At 34.9% G+C, this 17,966-nt stretch overlaps 1 long non-coding RNA gene across 10 annotated transcripts in view; it reads left to right on the forward strand.

The window, feature by feature from the left end:
- Positions 1 to 11,913: 11,913 nt before the first annotated feature.
- The window catches only part of LOC143225162 (uncharacterized), a 47,222-nt gene continuing 41,169 nt past the window's right edge, over positions 11,914 to 17,966 (forward strand). For 9 of the 10 annotated variants that reach the window (XR_013013648.1, XR_013013651.1, XR_013013649.1 and 6 more), the window contains exon 1: positions 11,914 to 12,989. This is a non-coding gene — a long non-coding RNA (uncharacterized LOC143225162). Of the gene's footprint in view, positions 12,990 to 14,909; positions 14,995 to 17,966 lie in introns of those variants that run through there. The other variant, XR_013013654.1, reaches the window with a different exon arrangement.

Raw genomic sequence — 17,966 nt, forward strand, 5'->3', positions numbered from 1 at the left:
ATTGCCTTTTAAGGAAGTGTTTTCTGCTAGACCTAAACGCACTTTAAATTCCAGGAATGTAATATTACGAAGTCTTTTGTTTATTTAGATAAGGCGTCATGCGCTAAGTCAATACCGATGGTGCGATTGTTTTGATGCCAGTCCTTAAAGAAAAGCGATAGTTTTTAGCTTCTTTTACAATGTCAAAGTGACAAAAATTCCTATTTTTATTATGTTCTTTCACTGGATAATCAACATCCGTGGGTTCTGTGTTGATAAGGTTAACATTTTAAACATTTTGTAAAGAAAGGGCTTTCGGCTACAATAAACTAATTTGTTTTGTGTGTTTGTGGAAAAATATATTTAGAGCCCGGTAATTATAAATAAAGGTATCAATAACTATCACAATGACCACAATTTTGGTATTAGAACGTAAATATTGTAATATGATCACTTTAATGTAAAGTTATAGTAAAGGTATTCATTTGAAAACTGTTTATTATTACGCTGTTTGGCTCATTTTGCTATTCATGCCTGTAAAGCGTCGAAAAAATCAGATATTGACACGTTATCCTTGTTATCAAAGGTGTAATGCAACTATTGAAATATTTCATTTCAACATTTACTTTATATCAGGTTTTCCATAAGTAATGCCCGAAAATATAATACAGAAAGTGCATCATCATTTCTGTCTTTGTAGAAGGCTTTAATGACTAAAATATGTAGTAGGACGTGTATAAAAATGTTCAGACAAATAAAAGAAACTAACCCAACTCCACTGTTTCATATCATTAATCAAATAAATCCTTATGATGATGGATGTGTCTGAGGAGCACATTATGCATATAATGCTTTATGAGTTTTGAAAAAGGTGATATTACAGCAGAAACTACACGAAACAATCAAGGTGTTAATGGTGTGGAATGTCGAAGGTGGTTTCAAAAGTTCAGATCAAGTGATTACAGTTTAAGTGATGCGCCATGTTCAGGTCATTCTGTTGAGATTAATGATGACTTGCTGTTGGCTGCACTTGACGAAGATTGTGCTGCAACAGTTGGAGAACTAGCACAGAAGCTTGATTCAACCAATTCAACAATTCACCGTCATCTACAAACAGCTTGGAAAATGGTTTCCCCATGATTTGACAGAAACCAACCTGAGAGCAAGAGTAGACATTTTCACCGCTCTGCACTTTCGTGAACGTAACTCACCTTTTTTGGACAGGTTAGTGACAGGAGATGAAAAATGGATATCTTATAAAAATGTTAAGCGCCGCAGACAAAGGCTCAGTGCCGGTACACTAGCTAAAGCACAGCCCTAAATGGACCTCCACCCTAAGAAATTCTTGTAAAGCATTTGGTGGGATATTGTGGGTGTGATTTACTTTGAGTTGTTGCCACTCAATGTAACGATTACATCATACTTTTATTGTCAACAGTTAGGGCGCTTGGATGTCGCACTGAAAAAAAAGACGCCTGCATTAATCAGTCGTAAAGGTGTTGTGTTACACCAGGATAATGCACGGCCACGTACACTAAGGATGACATCTGCAACGATTGAAGAGCTATACTGAGAAAATCTTCCACATCCTCCTTATTTTCCAGATCTTGCTCCATCTAATTATCATCTATTCTGAAGTTTGCAGAATATCTTGATGGAAAAGAGCTTTAAACACATGAAGATATCAAAACTACCTTCTCTACATTATTTTCCTCCAAACCCCAAGAATATTATAGAAGTGGCATTCAGAAGCTTGTGAATCGTGAACAGGAAGTCATTAATAATAATGAAACATACATTATTGATTAAATAACATTAAAAGCGTTTGAAATCCCTTCTCTTTTTCTGAACATAAAATCGGGCATTACTAAAGGAATGACATGATATTTAAATAATATCTTTCATTAAAGCTGATTCCTTTTTTTACTGAATTGAAGATTGAAAAAACCATTAAAGCAAGCTTCAGCAAATGAATCGGTGCTATATTACTCCAGATCAAACTATTTGTTTATGATGGACATAAATTATGTCGTTGAACTGGGAACTAAAGCTGTGCAATTAAAGTCCCAAGAGTGAAGAGAACAAATAATGCGTACAACAGTTATGTTAAATTCAGCTTAACGTTGTTACCGCATTTTGATAGAAGAGTTGCTCATATTTGTGGAATTTTGTCATCACTTTTTGCACTATTTTTATCAATTACTGTTTGCTCTAAGAGTAGAACATGTAATAATGGAGTGGTTGACGAAATTCACAGTAAACAAAGGTATGGTTTTACGCTGGATAATAGAACTATAAGAATACAACTTGGTTGTATAACATTGACTGATAAAAATAACTTATTTGTAAATAGTGTGTGTGTTTGTGTTTTCTAATAGCAAAGCCACATTGCGCTATCTGCTGAGTCCACCGAAGGGAATCGAACACCTGGTTTTAGCGTTGTAAGTCCGTGGACGTACCGCTGTACCAGCGAAGGACATTGTAAAAATGTATATGCATATGTAATGTATTAAAACTGAAACATGACTGGATTTTACAAAATACTAGTCCACTTAAACATAGCCAAGCGAAGTTACTGTGTAAAATACTAAACGCCTGTTTTATATTATTTTGTATAATTTAAGCAAACTATTTTATACATTGTAGTGAAACTTATGAAAGAAAAGAAATGGGGTGACCTGATAATTCACAATATATTGGTAATACTACATCACACCGAGAAAAATCTGAACCATCATTTTATTTTTATGTTAGCACCAGCACTTTACTACATTTATTTTATATTGGTCAGTTTGTTTGTTTGTTTTTGAATTTCCGCGCAAAGCTACACGAAGGCTATCTGCGCTAGCCGTTCTTATCACCTAGTTATCACCACCCACCACCAACTCATGGGATACTCTTTTGCCAATGAATTGTGGAATTGAGCGTCACATTTTAACGCCTACGCCGTTGAAAGGGCGAGCATGTTTGGTGTGACGAGGATTCGAACCCACGACTGTTACATTAGGAGCTGAGCACCTTAACCACCTTGAATAGATAGACGCCGTCTCAAACAACTAAATACCAGAGAGATTCTTTATCCGAGTTTAACGAATACTTCACAGGTTTAGTTTCAGACCACATTAAAGGTTAAAACCTCAATGATTAATATTAGCTCACCACTCTTGTTGTTACGATAAATTTCATAAACGCGTCGCTGCAGTATCTTGACTCTTCACCTTTTCTTTCAAGCAAACATAAAGTTGAAAGTTCTAAACATAAAGTATCATTCATTGCTGTGATGTATCCATGTTTAATAATATTTTAGCCACGAATATCACGATTTTCAGTGCAATATTCAGCTCGTAGTGACGTTACATTGCTAATAATTCGTGTATTTAAGAACTGGTCAGGTATTGTGATGTCCTTTGTGTATATTCTATCTCGTCGACAGACGATAACTATCAGTCTGACCTTCTTAAGATATGTCTTATGTATGCAAATCTAGCACTGAACATGCCTATACAGAAAGCAATATACTGTGGTGTCATGAAGAGACAATATGGCCTCAAAAAGATCAGTAATTTTATACAAAATCAAATCATAATATATTTTACGCCTGTACCGTCTAGTTTATCCAGGGAGGTGCTCCTTTGGTCACTTCTGGGGGTTTTCAGTTGGAGAGGAGGGAAATAGCTTGTGGAGTTCTCAAAAAGAGAACACTTGATATCAAGACTGGAGTTATATCCAGTCTGCCTAATTTTATATGTCCTCAGCCTCTAGTCAACAAAAACCTCTTCTTCCTGGGTAGTTGATGATCAACAGTGGAATTAAGTTAGAGTTTCTGAAATTAGAAGAGTTCTTGTTAAGTTGTTGAATTACATTTGTGCTAATTAACTAAAAGCTGCTACGCCACTTAACTTATGAAGCAATGGATCTTGAAACAATAATTGTCGGTCTGGTATTTGTACAAATAATGAAAATACACTGTGACTTACACAGAAGAATTCCACTTTATTAATTTCGGATGAAGAAACGCCATTCGACATTTTTCAGACGATATTGACATAGTTAAATATAATTAATAATTTATAGCAGATGAGACCCAATAAGAACAGAATTACTATTTTTGTATACCAAATATTACATGAATAAACAAAAGCATAAGTTATATGAACGTGGGTTACTGGTACACCAATTTACCACAGTTACGTTTGTTTGGTTTGTTTGTTTTGAGTTTCGCGCAAAGCTACTCGAGGGCTATCTGCGCTAGCAGTCCCTAATTTAGCAGTGTAAGATTAGCGGGAAGGCGGCTAGTCATCACAACCTAGAGTGGCCAACTCTAGGGCCACTCTTTTACCAACAAATAGTGGGATTGACCGTCACATTATAACGCCCCCACGGCTGAAAGGACGAGCATGTTTGGTGCTACGGAGATTCGAACCCGCGACCCTCGAATTACGAGTCGAAAGCCTTAACGCGATTGGCCATGCCGGGCCACCGTAGTTAAACATAAAGCCTCTGTGAAACGTTAACAAACTTATATATTTAAAAACGGCTGGTATGGATAGAAAAGACACTAATAGAGGAGCGAACAATGTTTCAACCTTCTTCGATCATCGTCAGGTTCACAAAGGAAGAAAGGGTTACTAACCGGTAGCTTGTTTAACTTGTTTTTTTCAAACGCTGAGAGTTTAGCGTAACCTTGAATTGTTCGTGTGATTTCGAATTATTTCACAATCTATAAACAACAATAAAGAAAAGAATTATTGAAACTTAATTTTTAACTGTAGCTGCAAAATATGTAAGAAAAGACTGTATATATAGTAGCTTGAGCATAGATAGTACATACGAACTGCTTTTGATCTAAGCATTCCAGATGAGTCAGCGAAAAGCTCATAAAATTTCAACGTTAAAATTCATTGGCTAATTCGCCAACTGGAATAGCGCAAACAAATCATTGCTTTGGACTAAAAAATGTTGAAAAAGAATCTTTAATGTAACTAGTTACCAATATATTAAAAAAAGATGGTTGACTGACATTCCTAATTTTTATTGTTCAAAGAATAAACTACATTTACAAATGACATTAAATTTTCTTGGTAAACGGATTTTCAGATTATACGAAAGATATAAAACCTGCAAAAGGTCAAAATTCAGTAATTGTGTGAAGAATATAAATCTTCGAGAAATGTCAAATTCAGTAAAAGATTATTTTTGTCTGCCACCAGTTAAATGAAATTACAAAAAATAAAAGTTAAGTGATCATAAATATTTTAAATGAAATATGTTTCATGTTCAAACAAGTTAAATAAAATATAATGAAATAAAAAGTGGAATAAGAAGGGCACCTTAACTTTGAATGTAGATTTTTACCAATTAAGACAAGTTTCATGGAAAAGCAAAAGGCTTTAAAATGAGCCATATCTTAGAATAATTGTTTTTTTCCAGTTAAAACAAAGACTCGACATGAAACGTTTTTAGATATTGAAAAAAATGTACTTTTCGAAGTTGAGGGTCATTTTGTCTTGTTGGACATTACAGACCTCCAAGATGTTGTAATTCATAACAACTGCAATTTAAAATAAATGCTGCATTTAAACAATTTAAATCATCACTTATATACTCCTATCAGGGACTGGAAAGGCTGGGAACCATGAACAAATTGTGTATTATCTAGGTGAATAGCACCAGAGGGTAGATTTTTTACACCCCATGGGGGGGGATGATTTTTGCAACCACTTATGTGGACTGTCCAATTTGCAATTTGGTAATCTTTGATTACGTGAACCTGAAAGCTGTAAACATGCAGTCACACAGTCATCTTGTTGCCACGATACTTGCAGGTATACTTGGGCCTTCTGACTGATACTTACGAACTATCTCTTGGATCGAAAAGCTGAAGCACGCCAATATTAAAAAATGTACATTTCGGCTACTGAAAAAACCTGGTAAGAACACGAGAATCAGAAGAACAAACACACAAGTTGTAGGCCTGTGATGCAATAAAACAATTTAACAGACCAAACTGTAGAGGGGAATGATTGTATGCACCATACCCCCCACCTAAAATGAAGGGGGTATGAATATCCCCCATCCCTCAGGATTTACGCCCCTGAATAGCACAAAAGACAATGAGCACTAGTGTGAGAAAATGACATATATTGCAACTGAAGTTTAAGGCAGAAATGTAGGGTAAGACCTATCTCTCGCAATAAATCACACGTTAAAGAAACTTCTGCCGTCTGCTGTTTTTTTTTGTTAGTTTTTTTTTTTTTTGGTTTGGGGGGAGATATTTTAAAGTGTATATACTTTATATATATATAATAGCGAAACCCTCGTTATTTGTTAAAAGTGAAATTAAAACGAATATGATTTCTTTTGTTAAAGGGCTTTTATTCTGTTTTCACCCATTTCTTAGCTTCGGAGAGGATTTTGCAAGAGTAAAGTTAACATGTTGAAAAGCCCTGGATTCATGTAAGGATCACTTTCGAAGTGTTGCCAAGAAGAAAGTCAACAATAAATTCCGTCAACTATTTTCCTGAAAGACAATTTTCCCGAGTGTTTAGATTCAACGAGAAGTCTCCTCGAATTATCGTGAAAATTAGAGAAAAGCAAACATTGCTATTTACAAAACACAAATGAGTCATTTATTAAATTAATGTTAACCCTGAAGTCAGTCAGCCGATTAGTGATTGGTTTGTTAGTTATTTGATAAATTAGTTATAGTGTTATCAATCCATTATTCAATATGTTAGTTAACCAGTTTAATTTGAGTCCTAGATATGTTAAGAAATGTAGCAAGTGAATGTTTAGTTTTACTTGTAAGTTAGGTTTATAAATAACAAAGCCTGTACGCCTTGTACTTTGCAATCGATGAAATAAATTTCGTTCGTTACTGTTAAGTTACTGGACCTTGCATTACTTTACTTAAATAATCACAAAAAATCTGTCGAGAGAAAAAACATTATTTGAATAATATATGCTTCAAAACAGGGAAAATTATTCTCCTTCATTTCCAGTACATTTTGATAAGTTTATGATGCCCCGAAATGAAATGATGTTTTGGTTCAAAATAATGATTCAATATGAAGTATGGACAGATAAACATTCTAAAGTAAATTCGGTAGCTGCAGGTCAACAGGTGAAGAAATAAAGAAATTAAGGTAGAAATTAGAAAGTAATTTAAAGTAATAACTAAACTGTTATTTTTATTAGTCTGTTTTACATCACTGATAAATACTTAATTTAGCTTGGCTAATAATCCATATTTTATTAATATATAAAATTTAAGTTCTTAATTCTACAAGACAACATTTGAAAAAATCATGAATTCGCTATAGTGTAACATACATGACAAATTTTCTCTTAGCATGTCATTATTCCTATTTTATCCACCACCCAATGAAAAGGTACAAAATTAAACGGGACTTATCAGGACGAACAAACATAGTTTATAACTAATACATAACTACATAATTTATATATTGAAATTAAATCCTAATCCACTACATATTAAAAAATACAAGTTCAGTTATTCTTGTAATGTTTAGTAGCTAAACATTTGACCGGATTGTATAAACATTAATAAACAGTAGACCTTGTCACTAATAATTGGAAACTAAACTTATATTTCATTAACTATCTGTTTACCTCCACTATCAAAAGAACACCTCTATGGACGAAATATTTTGTAATGGAATATTAATAACCAAATGACTAGTTATTAACTACTACTGTCATGTATGAAATATTTTTGATGGTAGACCATTTTCTCACTTAATATTTTACAATTAAATAACTAGTTAATCTAGCGTAAATTGAGACCAAACACTTGATTTTGTTATTCATTTTTATAGTAAAAATACCTGATTCAGGAACCTAAAGTAAATAACGAACGACTTAATAATTTTACTGCTATTTCTTAACACAATATCCACCAGTAATTAACGATGTTAAGTACACGAGCTCTCATCACTCGTCCTTCGGAAAATACCGTCGCTAAGCGCGAAATTCTGTCAGTTTCATCTACCAGCAGATGTTAAGCGCTTAGTAGGTTAAGAGTCAGATTCATTATGAGAAAGAGTTATTTTTCTAACAGGGTAGTTGACCTTTGGAATCGATTGTCTTCAGATATGATGGAAGTAATAACTTTAAAGGAGTTTAAGGGAAGGATAGATAAATATTTGAATGATGAGGGCTGTCTTTGAGTGTTCTGTTTTTGTTTTGAATTTTACTTTAAAGGATGGGCGGTCTAAATGGACAAACAAATTCCTTGTAATTTGTAAATTATATCTACATATTATAACGGATTCGATTCCACATGGTAGATGGAATGTAAATAACCCACTGTGTTTGTTTATTTTGAATTTCGCGCAAAGCTACTCAAAGACTATCTGCGCTAGCTATCTCTAATTTAGCAGTATAAGACTAAATGGAAGGCAGCTTGTCATCACCACACAAAGTCAACTCTTGGTTAATCCAACAATTCGTTGATAAAAGAGAAGCTCAAGAGTTGGCGGTGGGTGGTGATGACTAGGTGCCTTTTCTCTAGTCTTTTACTGTTAAAGTAGGGACGGTAGCGCAGACCGCCCTCGTGTAGCTTTGCGCAAAATTCAAAACACACAAGCGAACCTGTTTAACGGTGAAAGAAAACCTGAAGTAACATGGTACTACAAGAATAACATCCAGAGTACACTTTAAAGCCAAACTTGTGTGAAAAAACTGATGATAACAGAATATTGGGATACTTGTTGCACATAATAAAAAAATTGATCATGACACATCATTTGTGGTATAGCTTTCGAATAAGTAGAATATTCTTTTGGCTGAATATCAGAAAAGATATTGAAGATTATTATGAACTATGCCTGGAATTTAAGAAGTGTAAACTAGCTACCACTTTAGACTAACTTACAGGGAACGCCAAGCTAAACTATGCCTTTTCAGTTAATAGCCATGTATATATTAGGCCCATTGTCTACATTCTAGGCAGGAAACAAGCATGTGTCAGTAGTCACAGGCCTACTAACTAGATTTCCTGAGGCAATATGTTTACCTTAACAAAAAAGCAGAAACGATCACTAAAACATTTATAAATAACATAGAAGGTAAACGTGGCATATTCCAGTGTTTGCTGAAATACAGAGGTAGTAACTTCATTTCTAAATCAATGAAGGAAATTTGAGAATTACTAAGTGTTCAAAAAAACAAAACAGAGACCACTGCCTTTCACTCAGCTACTAATGGTTTAGTAAAAAGATTCAACAGAACTGTATTAGATTGTTTGTTTTGTTTGTTTTTGAATTTCGCACAAAGCTACTCGAGGGCTATCTGTGATAGCCGTCCCTAATTTAGCAGTGGAAGACTAGAGGGAAGGCAGCTAATCATCACCACCCACCGCCAACTCTTGGGCTACTCTTTTACCAACGAATATTGGGATTTACCGTCACATTATAACGCCCCCACGGCGAGCATGTTTGGCGCGACGCGGGCGCGAACCCGCAAGCCTCGGATTACGAGTCGCACGCCTTACGCGCTTGGCCATGCCGGGCCTCTGTATTAGACCTTATCTCTCAGTACTGTGAGAAATATTAGAAAACGAGGAAGTTCCTTTACTTTTGTCAGCAAATCGAAGCACAGAAATTGAATCTACACAGGAAAGTCCATTCTTTCTACTTCATAGTAGATTGTTTGTTTGTTTTTGAATTTCTCCAAAGCTACACGAGGGCTATCTGCACTAGCCGTCCCTAATTTAGCAGTGTAACACAAGAAGAAAGGCAGTTAGTCACCACCACCGACCGCCAAGTCTTTGACTACTCTTTTACCAACGAATAGTGGGTTTGACCGTCACGTTATAACGCCCGCACTGCTGAAAGGACGAGCACGTTTGGCATGACGGGGATATTCATAGTAGAGATGTATGTATGCTACCTATAAAGGAGATAATAGCTTATATAAAAGTAATTTACATGGTAGATTATATTACATGGTAATACGAAGTCATATCATGTGATAGTCAAGGAACAACTATCTTAAAATCAGAAAAAAGCTTCGCTAGTGTTGACAGTATCATGATGAGATACGTAATTTATTGCTAGAAAAAAAAAAGCATTAAATATATCTTATTCATATCGGGTCGAAACTAACGAAAACGTGGTTTGATAAATGCAGGTTAAAGCGTCTTAAAAAAATTGTATTTGGAACAGCGACCACAAACGGTTTATATGAATTAAATTAGAAAGTAGATGGTCAGAGACAAATATCCAGATGAAAGGTTCATTTGATAGATAAACACGCGAATAGTAATATATTCTGAATTCAGACAATGAAATTTCATAACAAATAAATTAGGAAAGTATCGAGAGTACTATTAAATATCACTAACACATTAATATATAAACTTGAGTAGAACAAACCTAATTTTATGAAGCAGGAGCGGGAATGCTAGTTTTCAACACTAGGATTAAGAATAATTTGCAACAATTATTTTTTACTGTTTGTTTGTTTGTTTGTTTGGGAATTTCGCACAAAGCTACTCGAGGGCTATCTGTGCTAGCCGTCCCTAATTTAGCAGTGTAAGACTAGAGGGAAGGCAGCTAGTCATCACCACCCACCGCCAACTCTTGGGCTACTCTTTTACCAACGAATAGTGGGATTGACCGTCACATTATACGCCCCCACGGCTGGGAGGGCGAGCATATTTAGCGCGACGCGGGCGCGAACCCACGACCCTCGGATTACGAGTTGCACGCCTTACGCGCTTGGCCATGCCAGGCCTATTTTTTACTATAAGACTACGGTACGGATTGAGTTAGCTTAGTTAGTTCAAGCACTGCATGTGCCGGCAGTAGAAGCTAAGTTAATACTTTCTTTCTCCAGGCAAAAGAGTTTTAATAAAATTGAAAGAAAAGTACCTCCGCTCTTGCGGTCTGTGGCCTCTGTACATAGTGATACTGCTGCAGTAAGAGATAGTTTGAGAATGTTTGTAGAGGCACCCTGGAAAACAAGTGATAGAATGTTTAAGCTATATAGAATTGTACTCTTACTATTAGCAATAAATCACCCTTTAGCTTTAACTATAGAGAATGAAAACCCATACATCGCTGTTGTGAACAGCCTACTTCGTTAGTAATAATGGTTTGTTTGTTTGAGTTAAGTGGTATAGTATTTATTAGGTTCCAAAAGAAATTATGCGTATTGGAAATCATAAGAAAACATATAGCATACTATTTTACATTTTTATACTTGAAAATATGTTAAATTTATTTCTGATTAAAACGTATTTACCACATTCACGCATGTAATATCTAACCTATTCTATAAAATCTTTTCATAACTGGTTAAAAGTCAATAAGTAAAAAACTGGAGAGTAGAAGGCCAAATAATTCTCTTTATCAATCTTACTGAAAGTGTAAAAAAAACATTTATAATATTACCTGTTGCCTTTGTTTGCTTGTTTTTTTAAATTTCGCGCAAAGCTACATTAAGGCTATCTGCCCCTAATTTAGCGGTGTAAGATTAGAGAGAAGGTTGCTTGTCATTACAACCCACCTCCTACTCTTGAGCTACTCTGGAATTGACCGTACCTTTCTAACAACCCATGGCTGAAAGGGTGAGCATAATTGGTGTGACGGGAATTCGAACTCACAAGCTGGAGATTACGAATCGAGCGTCCTGACAACCAGGTCGTCAGGAAAAATAATGTGCTCATTTCGAGTCTAAAAAGACGAGCGTTTGTTACGCATTTTTTGTTGTGCATTTATTTTAATATCTACGATTGTTTCAGTGCATGTTACGTAAATGTGTATTGCACAAGTCTAACTTATTCTCTGAATTTGTATAGCATTCTCGAGTGTAATAATCAAGAGTGAAAACACTGGCGTATTGCTGGACCAATAGAAGTTTTCGAGAATTTCGCTTAATGTGTATAAAAGGTAGCTATCACAAAACGTAGAAAGCCATCTAAACCATCCAGGTTAAATTTTTTCTCATCAGAGAACAAAACCTTCGTCCTCTTTTCTATGTCTTATGTTTGGTACTTCTCAGCAAAGTTTAACTGAGCTGTTTCGTGATGTGGAATGAGGCATGGCCTTTGAAGACGTTTACGGATTTTAAAGCCTTTCTCTCGAAGATGCTGTCTTATTGTTCTTGAGCTGCATTTTGCGTCCGTAAAAGCCTTAATCTGGTTCGACAATCGGCTGGTGTCTTGCCGGACAACCCGTAGAATCCTCCCGCCTAACGCCGGCGAAATTTTCTTGGACTGACCACTTGAAATTCTCGTTCCGTATTCCTCAGGGTCTTTTAAGATATTTGCAACAGCAGTCTTACTACGCTCAATCTCACCAGCAATGGCACGTTGAGAGAGATATTGCTTTTGCAGCTCGACAATTCTGCCACGTTGAAACTCTGTCAACTTTTTGCCTTTGCTATGTTTTTACCCAATGTAACACAGGAGATGTCAGTGGGAGATGTTAACAAAGCTAATGCTTGAAGACAAGTGACTAAATTTCTTCACATGTTTACCGATTTACGCTTTGTTTCAGTATGGTCTTAAACTTTTGACCAACTAGTATTTAGGATAATTTCATAGTGTTCACATTTTTCCTATTAAATGCAAATTGTTTTTTTCCTTTTCTTATTTTAATCTTTGGAAGCTCTACTTAAATAAGTGGTTGAGTCTAACAACGCAAAATGCATATTATTTTCTTTATGTTCATTGGCCTTAAGATTTTGGCCAGCAGTGTACTTGTGACACACGCTTATCAATAGGAAAACTACAGATATCTGACTATGAACGTTTATGGCTTTTGAACATTACGAACCGTTAAGCGTCAGAAGGTTAATTTCGGAAGGTTAGCATATCTACGAAGCCACCGCATAACTTCAGCAGGAACAACTCACAGGTGAAGAATAAAACTAGCTAGCATGCTTGTCAAGTGAAGCGTATCTTTGTATGAACATATGTGTATGGACCTGGACCGTCGATAAAATATTCAGTTCCAGAGCAGATAAAAGACTAAACATTGTTTGTGAGTTTGAAACATTTTTATATATAAATAATTATTTGTAATAACCGTCATTATAAATTGTATTGTTGTTTGTGGGTTCAAATATATTTGTGTTAAGAAAGAAACAGTATTACGTTTTTGGCAAATATCATACATTTGATATATATTGATATTCAATTAACTTCTAAATTCACATTCAATTGTAATTCGTAATGTACGTAACATAATAAATCGGAGACTCGTTTGAGACAAATTATAATGAGTAACGCGCTCTTTTAGAAACGACGAAATTGCAAAATCCCTCAACAACCGCACACATCATTGTCGCTCCAAGATTTCGTCACAGTTTTCAGAGAAACAGTAATTTACTGCATTTATTGAAATCCTCTTCCATACGTATTAAACACAGCCTATCTAGTATGAGTTGTACGAACTGAATAAAGCATTGAAAAGTAGCTGAAGCTCATCACGTAAATAACGAAATGCAATTTCTGTATACTGTGTTACGAATATTTCAGGCCGGCATGGCCAAGCGCGTTAAGGCGTGTGACTCGTAATCTGAGGGTCGCGAGTTCGCATCCCCGTCGCGCTAAACATGCTCGCCCTCCCAACCGTGGGGGCGTTATAATGTCGGTCAATCACACTATTCGTTGGTAAAAGATTAATCCAAGAGTTGGCGGTGGGTGGTGATGACTAGCTGCCTTCCCTCTAGTCTTACATTGTTAAATTAGGGACGGCTAGCACAGATAGCCCTCGAGTAGCTTTGTGCGAAATTCAAAAACAAACAAACGAATATTTTGTAATATTTTTTGTGTAAAACAAACAAAAAACAGATGTGTAGCATTTATTACGATTCAGAGTTATAAGACAACAAAATCTTATAGGGTTAAATAGAAGATGATGAAAAAAATGTTTTTTTTTCATCATCTTCTATTTAACCCTATTTCTTATTAATTTCAACTCAAAGTGAGAAAGTATTTTCCGATATTTACTTCTGAGCTTGGACCGAATATTGTTAAGGCTTGAAGTCTTAACACTGTCACTGAATAAAATCGACATAAGGAAAAAATTTTACTTGCCAAATGAAAAAAAAAGTTAACCTTTTGCAAAAAATTCAAGCTTTCCAATGCATAACTTTGACAAAATGCTTTGTGGGGCCTTTACAAATAATCATTAGAAAAATAGAGAAGATATTAATTTGCACTATGTAAAGATTTGCCAGTTACAGATATAACACATAACACAAGACTTGCTACTCCCTTTGCGTAGTTCCAACCTGGTACAGCGGTAAGTCTACAGATTTACAACGCTACAATTAGCGGTTCGAATTCTCTTGGCGGTTTCAGCAGATAGCCAAATGTGGCTTTGCTACAAGAAAACACACATACATACACATCTTTTGCGTATTTCAGGAACGAAATTCTTAGAGCATGACTCCTGAACATTTGCTTTAACTCCTTTACCATCAAGAAGGTTTCAAAATCAAAATTTTCTTCATGATATTCTTACGGCTGTTATCTATTGAGTGACAACATGTAAGAATATTTTTGCACTATATAATTTAATTATAGAAAATATTTTCACACGGATTGTGAACACTGTTATCATTTAAAATAAAATTATTTATCTTTGTAAGTTTGTGAGGTTTCGTGTATATTCTTCTTCTATTGAAAAATAATATTTTTATAAATATCGATGTCTACTAGAATTCAAATGTCTTATTTCTGCTTGTTTCTATTTGATGTGGTAAATAACGTTTTTTACTTTATGTTTATAATAATATTTAATAACAGAAAAAAATGTCTATTCATATTTAAAATTACAAAATAAATTTTTCTTCAATTCTTTTTAATTTTTTAAAGCATTATAGTATGAAAATAACTGAAATTAATCCCAGAATCACTTTGTAACTGCTACTTGAATTACGCTAGGTGGGGGAAGTGGTAAGTCTGCAGATTTACTGCGCTAAAATCAGGGGTTCGATTCCCTTCGGTGGGCTCAGCAGATAGCCCGATGTGGCTTTGATGTAAGAAAACACAAACGTGATTAATTAAAGTTATTGTTGCGTGTTCTATTATTGGGTGGATCACTTATAATTTAATGAAATGAAAACTTCTAAGGCCAAGTTCAGTCCGTCCATGTAATCATTTATAATGATAGATTAATTTATTTCTCTAATAATTTATTAAATGTGTGCTATAGTCATGTTCAATTGTAAGTTGTGGAGCTAATTTGATAAGTACATATTTCAACATTAACTCAGAAACTAATGTTGGCCAAATTTCACAAACACTGTTTCAGTAGATATATTAATGTTATGGTATGTATACCTATTTTAATTAGCTTTGATAGATGAACAAGTAACTGACAGAGTAACTAAACAGTGGAATAGGCTTTAATTCATGTCTGACACCAAATGTCGTTTCTGACACCAAATCGACTCAGGTGTGGAGACAATGATATACATGCTTATTTGAATGTATTGTTTAGCCTTTCTGATGTTTAACTTTCCTGATCTTAAGGTTAGTGTAATTACATGCTTCCTACAGCAAACTTTTAAACTCAAACATTAAAACCTTAGTTTACAACTGTATGAATTGCAAATTTATATAATTTGCTGGCTATTCTGTTATCAGTATCATTAATGAAAATGAGAAAATTCAATGGTACTAACTTGAAACACTTGTAATATTAAACTTTTGTGACTTTTCTCCACCAGGAACAACATTCAATCACTCACCCAACAGTCAGTTTACTTATCTAGTATATTTTCCAACAAAAAAAAGGGAATTATTTGAGAACTCACTTGTCAAAACTTTGTAAAAGTTTTAAGCATATCAGATGCTTTGTATTACTGCGGTACTTCAAATCATGAAACAAAAAATGTTGTCATTAGAATAATGAGATCCATTATACAACTATGAATGGAGCAAGAATTGCCATTTTAAATCAACACAAATTTGGTTTGTTCATAAATAATGTAAAGTGTTTAGTTATGGTTTGCATGCAAGATCTTTTTGTTACATTGGGGAACGGGAAAGGCTGATTTTAATTTCCCTTTAAAAGCAAAGATAAAATGCCTATTTATAATTGTAAGGTTCTCATTCTTTAATTTTTATTGGATGTAAAAGATACTGAGTATGATTATGCTCTCTAAAAACAAGTTGAAACCTTTGAATTTTTTTTTAAAACTAGTAGTTAGATGGAATTGAGATTTTTGAGATTCTGGTAGATCTTCCTTTTTTTTTCTAGTGATGAAAGTGGTAAAAGTAGAGGATAAAAATATGGCATACTTAATTCAAGGATCTTTTGAGACATCCAAGTATAATAAAAATAAAAGTTACAAACTTGATTTCTTGCGATCATATTCACAGTGGCATTGTAACATAGGTGTAAGTTTAAAATGAGTTGCCTGTGCTTAGTTTAATATTGCTGTGTAAACAGTTTTAAAGTTCGGTCTGAAAAATAATGTAGTTGCCATAATAATAGCCTGAACATACATCATTCTATTGTTATTGTGCTGCAAAACACTGTTCTCCCCCACCTCACCAGATATTGGAATTTGTGACATTATGTTTGCATACTGATTACATTCTGGGGTCAGTATGCTTCTGCTCCTATACTGTATAGTAGTTTCTGCTGTAGTTTGCAATATGTTTGCTCTTCCTTCTTTGGAGTCCCATTAGAAAAAATTGCTTTTGTTTCTGTGTGGTTCTAATTTCACTACTTCAGTAAGTTTTCCAAACCCCAGTTTTTTTATGTGCATCTCAGTATCTGCAATTATTATTTCCCTTTTCTTAATTCAACTTCTGTCTGAGGCTCTTGCATTGTTTCCATGAGAAGTTTTTGGTGGTGACTTGTATTCTGATTGTTTTTCCATGCTTGTGTGGTTGTCACATTATGCCATTTCCTTACCCACATGGTTCCCCTGTTGTTGGGAGCCATGAGCTGGAATACCTTTTTATCTAGTGTACATTTACCTTAACCTCTTTAGGGAATTTGTGCATGACTCCCTTTTTAAAGCAAGATGGTTTTGGGAGTCTTTTCGATACTTTTGGTAGCTAGAGTCAAGTCTGTGCTTTTGCACGCCTCTCTTTCCTCATTGGATTTCTATTTGTCTCTCTATCATCCTGCACCTCTGTCTGCGTCTCATCCACTCTTTCATATCTTTTACCAGTACCTGCTCTTCAGGTTTTCAAATTTCACAGTGCTCCTGGTGATCCCAGTGACTGTGTGTCCAGGATCTTCTGCTTTGCCATGGCTTGGGAATCCTTCACCACAGATCTTTTGGTTCTGCATGTTCAGTTCACAGTTACATAGTTTGTTTCAGTTCCCATTCTTACCTGTCCTCTCATTTCATATCATTCCCACTCTTCAGGATTCCTTTTTTTTTTTGAGACAGTTCTGGATCTTCTTCACTAGGGTGGTATAGAACAGGGAAGTTATTTTAAACCAGGTTGTTGTTACCATTTGTTTGGAGTCCTCCAGAAAACTGGTGACTGGTGCTTTCTTAGCAACTTCTGGTAGTATTTTCTATCTAGTGACTTTAGTTCCATTTGTCATGAATTTCACTGGTCTTCCAAAAGATCCTGTCTTCTGTGATAATAGCTTTTGTTCTGCAAGTGTAATACTTAATCATATGAATGGCCTTTTTATGGGCAATATCAAAAAGTAAAGTTAAAAAATTCAGGAAGGCATTTCCATGTCTAAGAAAATGTCACCTGTTTTTTTTTTCATAGGTTTCAGTTGCTGCTGATTAGTTTTATGAGTTTGACAATGGAATGATCACTTCATATGGATGTAGTTGAAATGTCTGCACTATTCAAATGACTGCTTTCATAACATCTTGCTTAACTGTCTTTCAGTAATGGATAATGATTTGAAAAAAAAGGAAAGAATGTAGAACTGAGTTTGTAGTTGATCATCCTGCTATTGCTTTAGCCATGACTGCACCAGAAAAGAAGAAATAAAGTTTGTAATGTTTATTTAAATATCTCC

This window comes from Tachypleus tridentatus, chromosome 9 (genome assembly GCF_004210375.1).
Source record: "Tachypleus tridentatus isolate NWPU-2018 chromosome 9, ASM421037v1, whole genome shotgun sequence".
NCBI lineage: Eukaryota > Metazoa > Arthropoda > Merostomata > Xiphosura > Limulidae > Tachypleus > Tachypleus tridentatus.